The sequence below is a fragment of the Pteronotus mesoamericanus genome, unplaced genomic scaffold, assembly GCF_021234165.1.
Source record: "Pteronotus mesoamericanus isolate MK-2021 breed Mesoamerican mustached bat unplaced genomic scaffold, CSHL_Meso_final contig_221, whole genome shotgun sequence".
Classification (NCBI taxonomy): Eukaryota; Metazoa; Chordata; class Mammalia; order Chiroptera; family Mormoopidae; genus Pteronotus; species Pteronotus mesoamericanus.
The window spans coordinates 3473218-3486453 of record NW_026555092.1 but is presented as its reverse complement, the minus strand read 5'-3'; the positions used below and the strand labels follow the sequence as shown (position 1 = coordinate 3486453).

Below are 13236 nucleotides of genomic sequence, written 5' to 3'. Positions count from 1 at the left end.
GTCAAACAGCTCAGCTACATGAGGTAATAACCTGCGATTTTCCGCAAACTGTGTCTGGTACATAGGCACCAAATGAATGAATGAACGAACGAACGAACGAAAGAACGACTCTTCCAGGTCCCTGCTCTGGAAAAAAGCAATGTGAGTTGTTTCTTCAAATGCGCTTTCATACACTTACTATACTGCGAAGCCCCTCCCCCACTGTGTTCCCACCCCTCTGCAACTGACCCTTCTCAAGTTATAAATTGTCCATTTATTTGTCTGTCTTGTCACTGGGCTGCTGTTTATCAAATGCAGTGACCAAGCTGTCCAACATTAAGGCTGCTGCTGGCGGACTTAATTATCAGCCTCGGATAAAAAGTCCATACAAGATTAATGACCACCCGCTTGGTGCCCCAATAACGGGGTGTAATGGAAAAGACACGGAACTGGGAGTGAGGGGAGGATTCCAGTCCTGGCCCTAAAGTCTCCCTCCTCTACACAGCAAATGCTCTTACATTTAAAATTCTTTCCATGTTGAAAATGTAGCACGGGAGCAAAGGAAAACGAACCTATTCTTGATGCAGAATTGCTGACTAAGTGACCTGGCATATACTCAGGACACATGGAACATTTTGCACATGGTACCCAGGGAGAGCTCAACAACCAGAATGAAAAGAAACAATTCATGCTGCTCGGGGCTTCCAGACCCAGTCCCCCCCCCCTGCCCCCCACCGACCCGCGGCATCTGTGTCAGCCTTACCTGCAAAGGAAAGAGAGCTTACACTTGAATAGAATATATGACTACTCACCCCGATCAGTTAATTATGTCTGTGTCTTTCTGATTAAAAAGAGTTTTTAACCACTTTTTCAATTATTGATTTGAGAGAGGAAGAGAGGGAAATGGTGACTTGTCCCACTTATTTTATGCATTCATTGATTGATTTTTTTTAATTTTTTGAAGATTTTTATTTACTTATTTTTATAGAGAGGGGAAGGGAAGGAGAAAGGTGGTGCGTGGGGGGGTGGGGGGCGGCGAGAAAGATCAACCTGTGAGAGAAACATTGGTTGCCTCTCCCATGCCCCGACTGGGGACCTGGCCCACAACCCAGGCCTGTGCCCTGACCAGGAAATGAGCCGGCAACCTTTTGGATTGCAGACCTGCGCTCGGTCCACTGAGCTACACCAGCCAGGGCTCATTGGTTGATTTTTGTATGTGCCCTGGCTGGGGATCAAACCCACATCCTTGATGTATCGGGGTGACACTAACCAACTGAGCCACCTAGCCAGGGCTTTAGCCACTTCTTAAAATGGTACTATGTATAGGCTCACTAGGGAATTACCATTGTAATCTTTGATTAACACACTGGTGCTCAACACCCTCGGTCAGAGGCTGTTTGTCCATCTTGGATCAACAATACCTCACACGTATTTCATGAAGGTCTGTTAAAAACTGAACTAATTACAACAACGAGCCGCAATTTTGTGTGGAAGCGAGAGTGAGGAGTTTGTAGAAGCTACGTGGGGACTAACAATGGACACCCAGAAGGACATCCAACCCCCAAAGCAGCAGCCTATGATGTATCTGTGGAGAATGTCACACAGAAAATGAAATAAAATCCAGGGATCCAATCCGATGCAGAGAATGTGGATACAGAATAATGTACAAGAAAAGGACTAAAAGATTGGTGGTTTTCGATGCTCAATGAAACATGGAATTCAGAGAAATATCTGTTCGCATTTGGATTTGCTGTTAATGTTGTATAGGTTTGAGTAGTGTACTTATCATTGTGAATACAACTATATATATATGATTTCATTTTAAAAACCATACTGTATTTAAGTGTCTGTTATTAGTTTATATAAGGAAATTACTTTTGTTCAATTATATTTGTAATTTAAAAAAAAAACAGAATTATTAAACTTAAGGCTAGTCCAGAGTATTACCTGAAAACCTGAGGACTCCCTAGCTCTTTTGCCCACACAATAGTGCCCCATGAGAGGAATTAAAAGATCCACCTCATTTGGCTCAGAAGGCATGTTTAAGGCTATGCTCTGGGAGAAAGAATGGCAGGGAAGCTCTCATATTCTGCTATACACTCTTTTGAGTGTTTGCAACAAATACGGGCTACTTATTTTAATTTTGGAAAAGAGCAATCCCAGGTTGACTGCTACTAGAGTCATTTTAAAAAACTGAAAGACAAATGAGAAAATAAACCCACCAACCATCTTGTCCTCAATAAGGCAAGAAGCCCTTGCCTTTCATGGCATACTCAAGGGAGTGTCTGTGGGCTGGACAGTGTGTTGAGGAATATGGGTGGGGGGAGGGCTTCCCCGTGGCCCTCTCCTGGCCTGGCGCTGCCACTCCTCTACCTTACCAAGCAGGCAGCATCTGAGATTGGTTGGAAGGTGGGGTGTAAAGGACACAGGGTTGGGGAATCAGTGACAACCTGAGCTCCAACCCCCTATTCTATACCAGTGCCAACTGTGGCTCCACTCACTGACGTTGTTTCCTTCTACTTTACTGAATTCTTGTGAGACTTATTCATATGTAATATTAAGTGACTGGCATTTAGTAGGGGTTTTTTTAAGGCAGCAACTATTAGGGAAAACACGGCCTTGGTAAAGGGAATGTTGCATGCTGCTGCGAAGGAGGGCACGAAACCCTCCACCGGGGCAGTCTGTTCTGCACAGCTGTAGCTGCTGTTCTCTTCCCCAATGGGCTCATTTTTCTGAATTGACTGTATTCATCTTTGTTTCACATCCTTCAAACATGTTCAGTTGGCTATTTATTTAGGGATGGCATCTTCCTGGGTTTCACAGGCTGGATTCATTTGCCTTCCTCAAATATAGTCATACAAGCGGAGGCTGCCAGCTCCAGGGAATGGTGTCTGAGGTTTAAAATCCACACCTTTCACAGACTGCCTTGATGTTGGATTAAATCCCCACTAACAATGTTGAGGATATCAGGGCCTAGAAATCCTCTGAGACCCTTTGTCTAAAGAAGGCAGCGAGCAGCCCCTGGAGGAGCTGTATTTACCAGGAAAAAAAGTGACCGTAAAAACCAAAGAGTAACAAGTAAATACTTTGATACTTTGTGAATTTACATAAATTGTATCCAGGTAATAATCTAAATCAGCAATTTTTAACTGGTGTGCCCCAGAAAGTTTTATAACATGCAACACCCTCTCTGAATGGTGTAGCTCAGTAGGTTAGGTATCATCCCTCAAACCAAAATGTGGCTGGTTTGGTTCCCAGTCAGTGCACAGGCCTGGGTTGCAGGCCAGGTCCCCAGCTGCAGGTGTGCGAGAGGCAACCCATCAATGTGTCTCTCAAACATGGATGTTTTTTCTCCTTCTCTTTCTCCCTCCCTTCCCCTCTCTCCAAAAATAATTTAAAAAATTTTTTTAAATGCAACACCTGACTATTTAGTCAGGGGCACTTACCTCTTTTCCCTTAGATTGTCACACTAAAAAATGATAAACCAACACAACAATAGCCATCCTGTGTGAATGAATCAAAATTATACCTATTTTTTCGGTCAGACTGGCAAAAAAGCATATTTTTTGGTGTGCCACAAAACTTTAGAAATCAGTTTATGTATGCCACAAGATGAAGTTTGAAAACTGCTAGCCTAAAGGATTTCCCTTAGCTCTTTATCTTGTTTTTTGTTATAGCATTTGTCACAATTTGAAATGATGCTAGTGTTCATGTTTTTAATCCTCTCTTCCCATTATATAAGATATCACTGTGGCTAAAACTGCCTAGAACCTAGCAGGCTGTGTGGATTAAATGAGATTGCATGTGTAATCTCAATGAGGTTATCTTAATTAATCCTCACTATACATTTTACACAGAAAGAAACTGATGATTAGGAAACTTCAGTGATACCATACCCTCAGCTCCAGAAACCAAGAATGTGGTTGTGGTCTTTGCTGAAAATGCCCTTGGAATGAAGTTGTTAGAAAACGTGTAAGCTAAAGGCAGCTAGCTGAGAGCTGATGTGGCTAGACAGGTAAGAGGAAGGGAGGAGGATGGAGGGAGAGGAAGGGAGAGGGAAGAAACATGGGCTGATTGGATTAAGTCTGGATTGATTAAGTTTTCACCTCTGAGGTCAGAAGAGGTCTATGACCCACCTGAGTTTGGATGTCCACAAATGACAGATTCTCAAAAACGTCCACACCTCCCTCCTCTTGTTGAGGTGGGTGAGGGGGAAGACTAAAAACCACTGAGTTAAGTAAAGAAGATTAAGAAAATACTGCATGGGAGTAAGAATAGCTATTACTTGTCCAGTGCCTTCCAGAAGGCCCAGTTCTATGTCACCTTTCTGTGTATCTCTCCACCTTCCAACAGTCTCATGGGGCATTTTAAGGATGTGAACCCAATGCTCAGAAAGGTTGAGCAACTAGCTCAAATGTGGTAAATGACAAACCAAAACTGAGAAACCTGGTCCCTCAACTGTTAACTGAGCAGGACTAATTGGGCAAAGTAATGATAACAGTAACAATGACATAAAGTTTCCTTTTAAAATAAATTACTTAGTCCTGGCTGGGTAGCTCAGTTGGTTAGAACTTCATCCCAATATGCCAGGGTGCGAGTTCAACCCCCCATCAGGGCACATACAAGAATCAACCAAGAAATGAATAAAGTAAGTGGAACAACAATTCATGTCTGCCTGCCTGCCTGCCTGCCTGTCTGTCTCTGAAATCAATTTAAAGCCTGGCTGGTGTGGCTCAGGGGGCTGAGCCGCCGGCCTGCAAACCAAAGGGTTGTCTGTTGGATTCCCAGCCAGGGCACACGCCTGGGTTGCAGGCCAGGTCCCCAGTAGGGGGGCGCATTAGTGGCAACTACACATTGTTTCTCTGCCTCCCATTCGCCCTACCTTCCCCTCTAAAAATAAAATAAAATCTTTTAAAAAATTACTTTAAAAAATAAATATAAAATCAAATTAAAAAATTGTTAAGATTTATTTTTAGATAAAAGGGAAGAGAGGGAGGAAAAGAAGGACAGAAACATTGATCGGCTGCCCCAGCTGGGGACTGGACCTGAAACATAGGCATGTGCCCTGGATAGCAGTTGAATCAGCAACCTTACAGTTTTCTGGGATGATGCCCAACCGAGCCACACCAGTCAGGGCCAATTTAAACATTTTTTAAGTAAATAAAATAAAATAAATTTACTTTTTTAAAAAGGTAAGTCTTTTTAAATAAAAATTAAGTGGATACATAGTGGCAGAAACTCATATAAGGTAAAAATCATTAAGGTGGTTCAAGAATGACAGAAGTTTGGGGAACACTAAGATCCAAGAACCTTAGGGTGACATATTAGCTTAAACCAGGAGAAATGGATGACATCTGACTACTTTGCTTTGATCTACAACAATTACAATCTCAAGTCCTATGTTGTCTGGCCCCTGCCTGCGTTCTAGGAAACCCAACTGCTTGCCTTTGTCCTGCTCACACCACATTCTTTCTCTCCTTTGTGACTCTGCCCAAGCCAGTCCCTCCAGGGGACACCCACACACTCTCAGGATGCAGGTGTCACCACCTTCAAGAACCTTCCTTGCCATCTGCCCCCCAAAGCAAGTAAGGTACTCCGCCTCGCAGCTTCCCAATGTCTGTCTGCATGCTTGGGTCTGTCTGTCCTACAAGCCTAGGAACTCCTCCAGGGAAAGGACACTTTTTTTTAAAAGATTTTATTTATTTATTTTTAGAAAGAGTGGAAGGGAGGGAGAAAGAGAGGGAGAGAAACATCAATGTGTGGTTGCCTCTCACACACCCCGAACTGGGGACCTGGCCTGCAACCCAGGCATGTGCCCTGACTAGAAACTGAACCCGCGACCCTTTGCTTCACAGGCTGGCGCTCAGTCCACTGAGCCACACCAGCCAGGGCAGAAAGGACACTTTTTTAAATGAATCCCAGTAGCCTCTGCTTCCCACAGAGGGGCATCCCCAAGCTTAGCTGACCAAGTGAGAGAATGAAGACCTACAAAGAAGGAAGGCCTGATTACCCGTGGAGGGCCAGAGAACAAAAGGCAGGTAATCTCTCTGAACACAGATGCCAGACCAGCCACACAGAACCGTGTTCACACCTGCATGACCTTCAGCCACACAGAACCACTGTGTTTAAACCAGCGTGACCTCCCTCAAGGAACTTACTCTCTAGAGAAGTTGCTGTGTAACCAAGAATCAGAGAAACTGTCACCACAGATAAAGGCCAGGCAAACCTACAGAAAGACCACTCGTGGGAGCACAGCTGCCTAAGACAGACAAGCAGTGTTGGATCCCTCCCCACCGGGTAAGACGCTCCTCTAACCTGGCATGAAGGCAGAGTAGTTATGGTGTCAATAATGACAAAAATCCAATGGGAGACATAAGTAGGAGTGGGTGCTTTAAATGTTTTTTCAGTCAAAGGAAAACCTTATGAGGCAGGTATGATTGACCTCATTTTACAGAAAAAGAAACTGAGGCTTGCTGCGGCCACAGCAACCACCAGGACTGAAACCCAGCTCTCTGGTTGTGAAAACGATGCTCTTCCCACTTCACCACAAGAGGCTTCACTTTGTGATTTACTGCGGAAGGAGGGATGACTCTGTGTCATGGGGGAAAGGGCACATGCAATTCCAGATGTTAATGTGATAGGCACAGACTAGCAGGAGGACACTCTCATCTCGGGCTTATCATTTTTACCCTCATGTCAGAATAATCTCTGTGTACTTGGCTGTCACAGTTCCAATCTTGCCCTCTCTCATGCTCCGATACCCATACCCGTTTAGGTAGATACTTCCCTAATTACCTAAGAATCACTGTTCCCTTATAGGCAGCGAGTTCCTCTTTTTACTTCCTGGTTTTAATGGGGTAAGACACAGACAAATCTCTCTTAGTCTGTTTTCTCATCAAAGCAGGGGAGCTGTGATTGTTAAGTAAGTTCATAGCTAAACCAACTAACACTTGTGCCAAGAACTGAGAAATAAAGAAATACCACGCTCTAGAAACAGCACGTGATTCATTCAAATATTTACGAGCCCCTACTCTGTGGCAGGCACTGTGTTTACTGCTGGGCCTCCTTAGATGTGCAGACAGCCCCAAACCTAAACAAGAAATCCAGTCTAGTGGGAGTGACGTTATTCAAAAGAAAAATTCCATTAGGGAGGCTCTAAATCTATCAGTATTTAGAGGATGATCCAGACTTTAAACAAAAACTTTACTGAGGAAGAGGAAACTTCTATAGATGCATAAAAAGATAATCAATCTCAATAGTAATCAGGGAATTGAAAATAAAAACCACAATGAAACAGCATTTCAAACCCACAAGGGTGAATTAGTACCTGTTAGGAATGCTGGGCCAGCAGGCTCAAGGCTGCAGAACAATAAACCTGACCAAGCACGGAAGGAGCACAGACAGGTACAATGGGCACTTAGTAAATATTTTGCTAACCCAAGCATGGAAAGGCTAGAGCAGACATCGCAAACTGGCAGCTCAGGGGCTAAAAACGGCCCGCCGCCATGTTTTGTTTGCTCTCGGTGTTTACAAAATTGAATTGCCAAAAGTTAAAAATCAAGAGATTTCACAATTTCTCTTGGAAAACAGTAAAACCTGGCAGCTCTTTATCCAGCCTCCCTGGGGCAACACGTGGCCGGGGCTGAGCAGCAGCTGAACCCTTCCACCAGGCTGCAGCACCCCCCCACCCCCGCCCTCCGCACTGCAACGTCCGTGACCTGCCTAGGCCTGGGAGCACCGAGGTGTGCTTCCCCTCAACTAGAGATTTAACGGGATCCCCTGGCAGGGATAAAATCCAGCGACTGATGTTACCCACCTCTGCACTGCGGCCAGGAACTACAGCCAGAAATTATTTCTTCAGCAATATATTTACATACCACTATCCCAAATCCTTACAGCTCTTACAGGGCTCAGAGGAGTTAAGATTTTTTGTTTTAATTTACCATTTTAGCCACTTTTTAAATATTTGATTTATTTATTTATTTATTTATTTTTAGAGAGAGGGGAAGGGAGAAAGAGGGAAAGAAACATCAATGTGAGAGAGAAACACCGATCGGCCTGTCCCACCCCATCCCCCAACCGGGACTTGGCTGGCAACCCAGGCACGTGCCCTGACAGGGAATCGAACTGGGGACCCTTCACTTTGCGGGACAACACCCAAACCAGTGAGCCACACCAGTCAGGGCAGAAGTTAAGGAACTTGCCCAGTGACTGGAATGCAACGAAAAAATCTCAGACTTAGCTAATATCGATTAAACACATTCATATGCTTAAACACTGCAAAGTGTTGTACATGAATTAAATAATTTCTCACTTCAACCCTATGGCATAGGAACAATTATTGCCATTTTACCTGTGAGAAAATGAAGGCACAGAGCTTAACGGTTTGTCAAAGGTCACATGACTAGTAAGGGATTTGAACCCAGGAGTCTCACTGCAGAGCCCGAGCCTCATTGCAACACAGGCTTCCCGAGCTTCTGCAGATCAAGCCCCCAACTCCTGGGCCAGGCCAATTCACGCTTTGTGGTCACCAGCTCACGATTCAGTGCTGTTCTTTCAAGTCATGAACATTTTGTTTGCCTTAACACCAAAATGGAATATCACATACCATCCTGCAACGTGTCTTCCCCCCATTCAACAATATACTGTTGAGCACCTTCCCTATCAGCATGGTAACTCAGCATGGACATACTATAATTTAACTTATCCACTTATAAATACCTAGGTTTTCTCCTGTTTTTCCTTGTTTTATTAAAAAATTGATGCATCACCCTGACTGGTGTGGCTCAGTTGGTTGGGTGTCATCCCGCAAAGTGAAAGGTTGCTGGTCTGAGTCCCAATCAGGGCACGTGCCTGGACTGCAGGTTCGATCCCCAGTCGGGGCGTGTATGAGAAGCAACTGATCAATGTTTCTATTTCACATCATGTTTATTTCTCTCTCTCTCTCTCTCTCTCCCCCTCTCCCCCCCCCCCTTTCTCTCTCTCTGAAAATAAAATCTTTAAAAAGAATGGATGCATCAAACATCCTTGTTCACCTACATTTGTGCACTTGAATCTTTCTTTCTGGAGGATAATTCTAGGCAGAATTGTGGGATCAAGGTCATGCATATGAGATTTTGATATTGTCAAACTGCCTTCCAGAAAGGCTCTTCCACTGTACACACCCACCAGCACTGTAGGAGAGGGCCAGTCTTCCACACCCTTGCCTCTGCTGGCTGTTTTTTTTTTTTCTGTTGCTTTTTCTGCCCCACATCCAAGCTGTCTCCTTTAAGCTGCCTTGTGATTTTTATAATCAGTTCATTTTCCCTAGTATGATTACAACCTTAAAAGGGACAAACAAAATAATCTATGTCTAGGTTTAAAAGAAGGAAGGGGACAGGAAACACACCAGAATGATGGCACCGACTGGATTTATGTGGGCATGATGTCAGTGATTCAATTTTTTTTCAGTAGTTTTTAAAGATTTTATTTATTTATTTTTAGAGAGAGGGAAGGGGAGAGAGAAAGAGACGGAGAGAAACATTGTGTGTGAGAGAAACATCCACTGGTTGCCTCTCACATGTCCCCAGCTGGGGACCCGCCACCTAGGCCTGTGCCAGCAACCTTTCATGTCGCAGGCCGATGCTCAATCTGCAGAGCCACACCAGCCTGGGCTCAGTATTTTCCAAATGCTCTTACTTTAACATAGGGGAAACCTTTCTCTCTGCCTTATTCCTCTACCTCTCTTTTTATTATTTATTTTTTTAAAGAAAACAGACCCAATGTGTGTCATTGGGGCAGCAGGGAGGAGAGGAGCTGGAAACCGCTACCTGTCTGCAGCCAGATTTTGTGGGAGAAGCGCCCCCCACCCCAAATGAATGGAGAGCCTCTTGCATCTCGGCCGCTGACATGCCATCCAGACTGAGGAAGATTCGGAAACTTCGGGACCACGTGAGCCACAGCCACAGCCGCATCGGCAAGCACAGGAAGCACCCGGGAGGCTGAAGTAATGCCGGTGGCTTGCATCACCACAGGATCAACTTCGACAAATATCACCCAGATTACTTTGGGAAAGTTAGTATGAGGCACTATCACTTAAAGAGGAACCAGAGCTTCTGCCCCACTGTCAACCTTGACAAACTGGGGACCCTGGTCAGTGAGTAGACACGGGTAAATGCCGCCAAAAACAAGACCGGAGCCGCTCCCATCTTTGAGGTGGTGCAATCGGGCTACTACAAAGTTCTGGGGGAAGGGAAGGCTCCCAAAACAGCCTGTCATTGTGAAAGCCAAATTCTTCAGCAGAAGAGCTGAGGAGAAGATTAAGAGTGTTGGTGGGGCTTGTGTGCTGGGAGCTTGAAGCCACACGGAGGGGAATCCATTAAATTCTCTCAAGTGCTTTTGTCAAAAAAAAACAAAAAAAACAAAAACAAAAAACAAACCCAAATGGATGGAGAGAAGAAATGAAAGCTAGAATGACTCAGGCCCTGAGGCAAAGTGGAGATTGGGGAACACCCAGAGTTTAGCAGTGAGAAGGCTAGTGAGACAGCAGACAGCCATTAACCTGGTTCTGCCCAGTATTGCCAATTCCAGGAAGCAGCACCATTAGCCACCTAAACTGCACACGCCTGAAGCCAGGGGACCATCCGAGATTCCTGCCTGTCCCTCTGTCACCAGATCCTCTTGACTGTATCTTTCTATATCTCTCAAAACTGATTTGTTTCTCCACTGCCTCAGCTGGGGCTCTCCTCTCACCTGATCACTAAACCGCCCCCCCCTCTGTACCCAGCCCCACTGTTTCCCACAGATTGTCAACTCAGAGAGCTTCTAACATGCAAACCTGATTTTGGGTAAAACCCTCCCAGGGTCTCATGTGGCCTGCAGCCCTGGCTGCAAATTAGAATCGACCCGGGGGGTTTTAAAGACAATCCCAATGCACCAAGCCCCCAAAGATTCAGACTAAACTGGTTTGGGTAACGTCCTGGATTTGTAGTTTTTAAAGCTCCCCCAAGCTATTCTACTGTGCAGCCAGGGACCACTGGCCTCCAGGATAAAGAATGTGGGTTCCTCTTCATGGTATTCAGGAACTCTGTATCATTTAATCTTCTAGCAAATATTTACTGAGCACTGGCTATGTACCAGATCCCTTGCTGGCATGGAGGCTCAAGCAAGAGTAACATGCACACCCCTCATGAAGCCTATAGGGCTATCAGGGTCAATCTGGCTCTTAGCACTTTGAGCCTTATTTCTGCCTCCTCCCACCTCCCAGTCTGTTGTCATCATCATGGCCGATTTCGGATTCCCCAAACTTGCACTGCTGCGGCCTCGGAGCCTATAAATATGACACCGTCTCAGCCCAAAATTCCAGCCCTTGGCCTCCTGTCTGTCCTAGCCAAGACTCTGCTTGGGAACCACTACCAATGAAAAGTCTCCACCTAACTCCCACCCCCAGATCTGCCCAGGTTAGCACCATACCCATCATCCTGTCTATTGCTACCACTGTCCACTTCATTGTCTGGCACCTCCACTAGACTGTGAGCTCCTAAGGGCAGGGACAGTGACTAACCATTTGTATGCCCAGTGGAGGCACTGTTTGATGACTGTCCACAGGAGTGAACTTAACTCGATGAACCAGAGGAGGGTCTAGATAAGAGGCATTATTTGGTATGAGCAAGGTATGAGCAGATTGGAAACTAGTTAGAGGAGAATTGCAGCTTTAGAAGCTTCACAAGCCAGGTTCTGGATAGGAGATTCAAAAACTCCTTCACAAAGCCAGGTTCTGGATAGGAGGTTCAAAACCTCATAGCCCTGTAACCATCAGGGAGGCAGATGGGTAAATCGAAACTGAGTAAAACAATGGTAGCAGCCTGTTGTCTTACTTCTCTTTGAAGAGGTGGCCTTGAGTGGTGGAAACAACAGAGGACTCATGTTCTAATTTGTGTATTCTAATTTGCGCACTCGCTTATATGTGACTTTGGATTAGGCTTACTCTTAATATCTGCAGGGCTGATGGGAGAAATAGAAATGGGGGCCCATATGTATGTCTAAATATCTACAAGTTAAAAGAACAATGTAAATTAACAAACAAAACAGAAACAGACTCACAGATACAGAGAACAGACTGATAGTTGCCAGAGGAGAGGGGTACTGGAGGACTGGGGGGATAAATAAATATCTGGAAGTTATAAACTAAACTAACACACCATTAAGTATAGTTTCTATCCTTTTCTCCTACCATGAGACATACATTCCTAACAGCCTGGAAGGCCACGGTGAATTCAGAATTCTCAGAGTTCTTGGAGTGCAGCAGCACAAGGAAAACTAGCCTCTGACCTACACCCTTTTCTTCCCACCTGTGCAAAGCAGAATAATCCACCCCCCCAAGATGCCTAATCCCTAGAGCCTGTGAGTACGTTCTTTTGTCCGAAGGGGGAATTAAAATTGCTAACTAAACACTGGACCTCGAGATAAAGAGATTATCTGGGTGTGTCGATTACCTGGGTGTGTCCAATGTAATCACAAGCAACCTTAGAAGTGAAAGAGGGAGGCAGAAGAATTAGAGACGGAACACAGAAGCCAGGGCTGGAGTGATATGATTACAGGCTTCGAAGGCAGAAAAAGGGGGCCAGCAGCCAAGGAACATGGGTGGCCTTTAGAAGCTGCAGATGACTAAGTAAATGGACTGTCCTCTAAAGCCTCCAGAAAGGAGCACAGCCCTGCGACACCTGATCTGTAGCCCACTGAGACCCACTTCGAACTTCTGACCTCCAGCAATGTCGGAGAATGAGCTTGTAATAATTTTTTACAGTTGCAATAAGAAACGAGTAAGCTGCCCTAGGCTCTGCCTTGCACCGCAAGGGCCTCAGTCACCTGTACGGCCACATCCATCACAAATCCAAAGTCATGCTTACAAACAGTTGCCCCTTTGCCACACCTCAAGCCTAGGAGTGCACACATCAGCATTCTAGGGAGGAGGGTCGCAGGGGAAAGGCTCTGGAAGAGAAGCTGAAGCCATCTGAGCGAGGGCACGTGGGGTTTCAGCTCTTATAGTAGGGTCTGAAAGTGGTATGAGCTCTGGTTGGTACAAGGCCGCCCTCTGTGGGTGTTGCACAGCAACTAGAGGTTCAGGGAAAGACCTTTAAAGCACGGATCCCAGGATCCCGCATGTAGTAGCGCTGTCTTGGGTCCAGTGGATTTACTTCCTTGAGCCTCATTTGTAAAATCAACCACCAGGATCATTACTGAGCACCTTGTCTGTGCCAAGTGTTAAGCTTGGTGACA

At 45.3% G+C, this 13236-nt stretch overlaps 1 protein-coding gene and 2 pseudogenes across 1 annotated transcript in view; 2 read left to right on the top strand and 1 right to left on the bottom strand.

Moving 5' to 3' along the window:
- RPL11 (ribosomal protein L11) overlaps positions 1-13236 on the bottom strand; it is a 189572-nt gene that overhangs the window by 160408 nt on the left and 15928 nt on the right. The window lies entirely within an intron of this gene.
- Positions 1252-1699, top strand: LOC129069174 (DNA-directed RNA polymerases I, II, and III subunit RPABC4-like; annotated as a pseudogene).
- On the top strand, positions 9780-10438 carry LOC129069172 (60S ribosomal protein L27a-like; annotated as a pseudogene).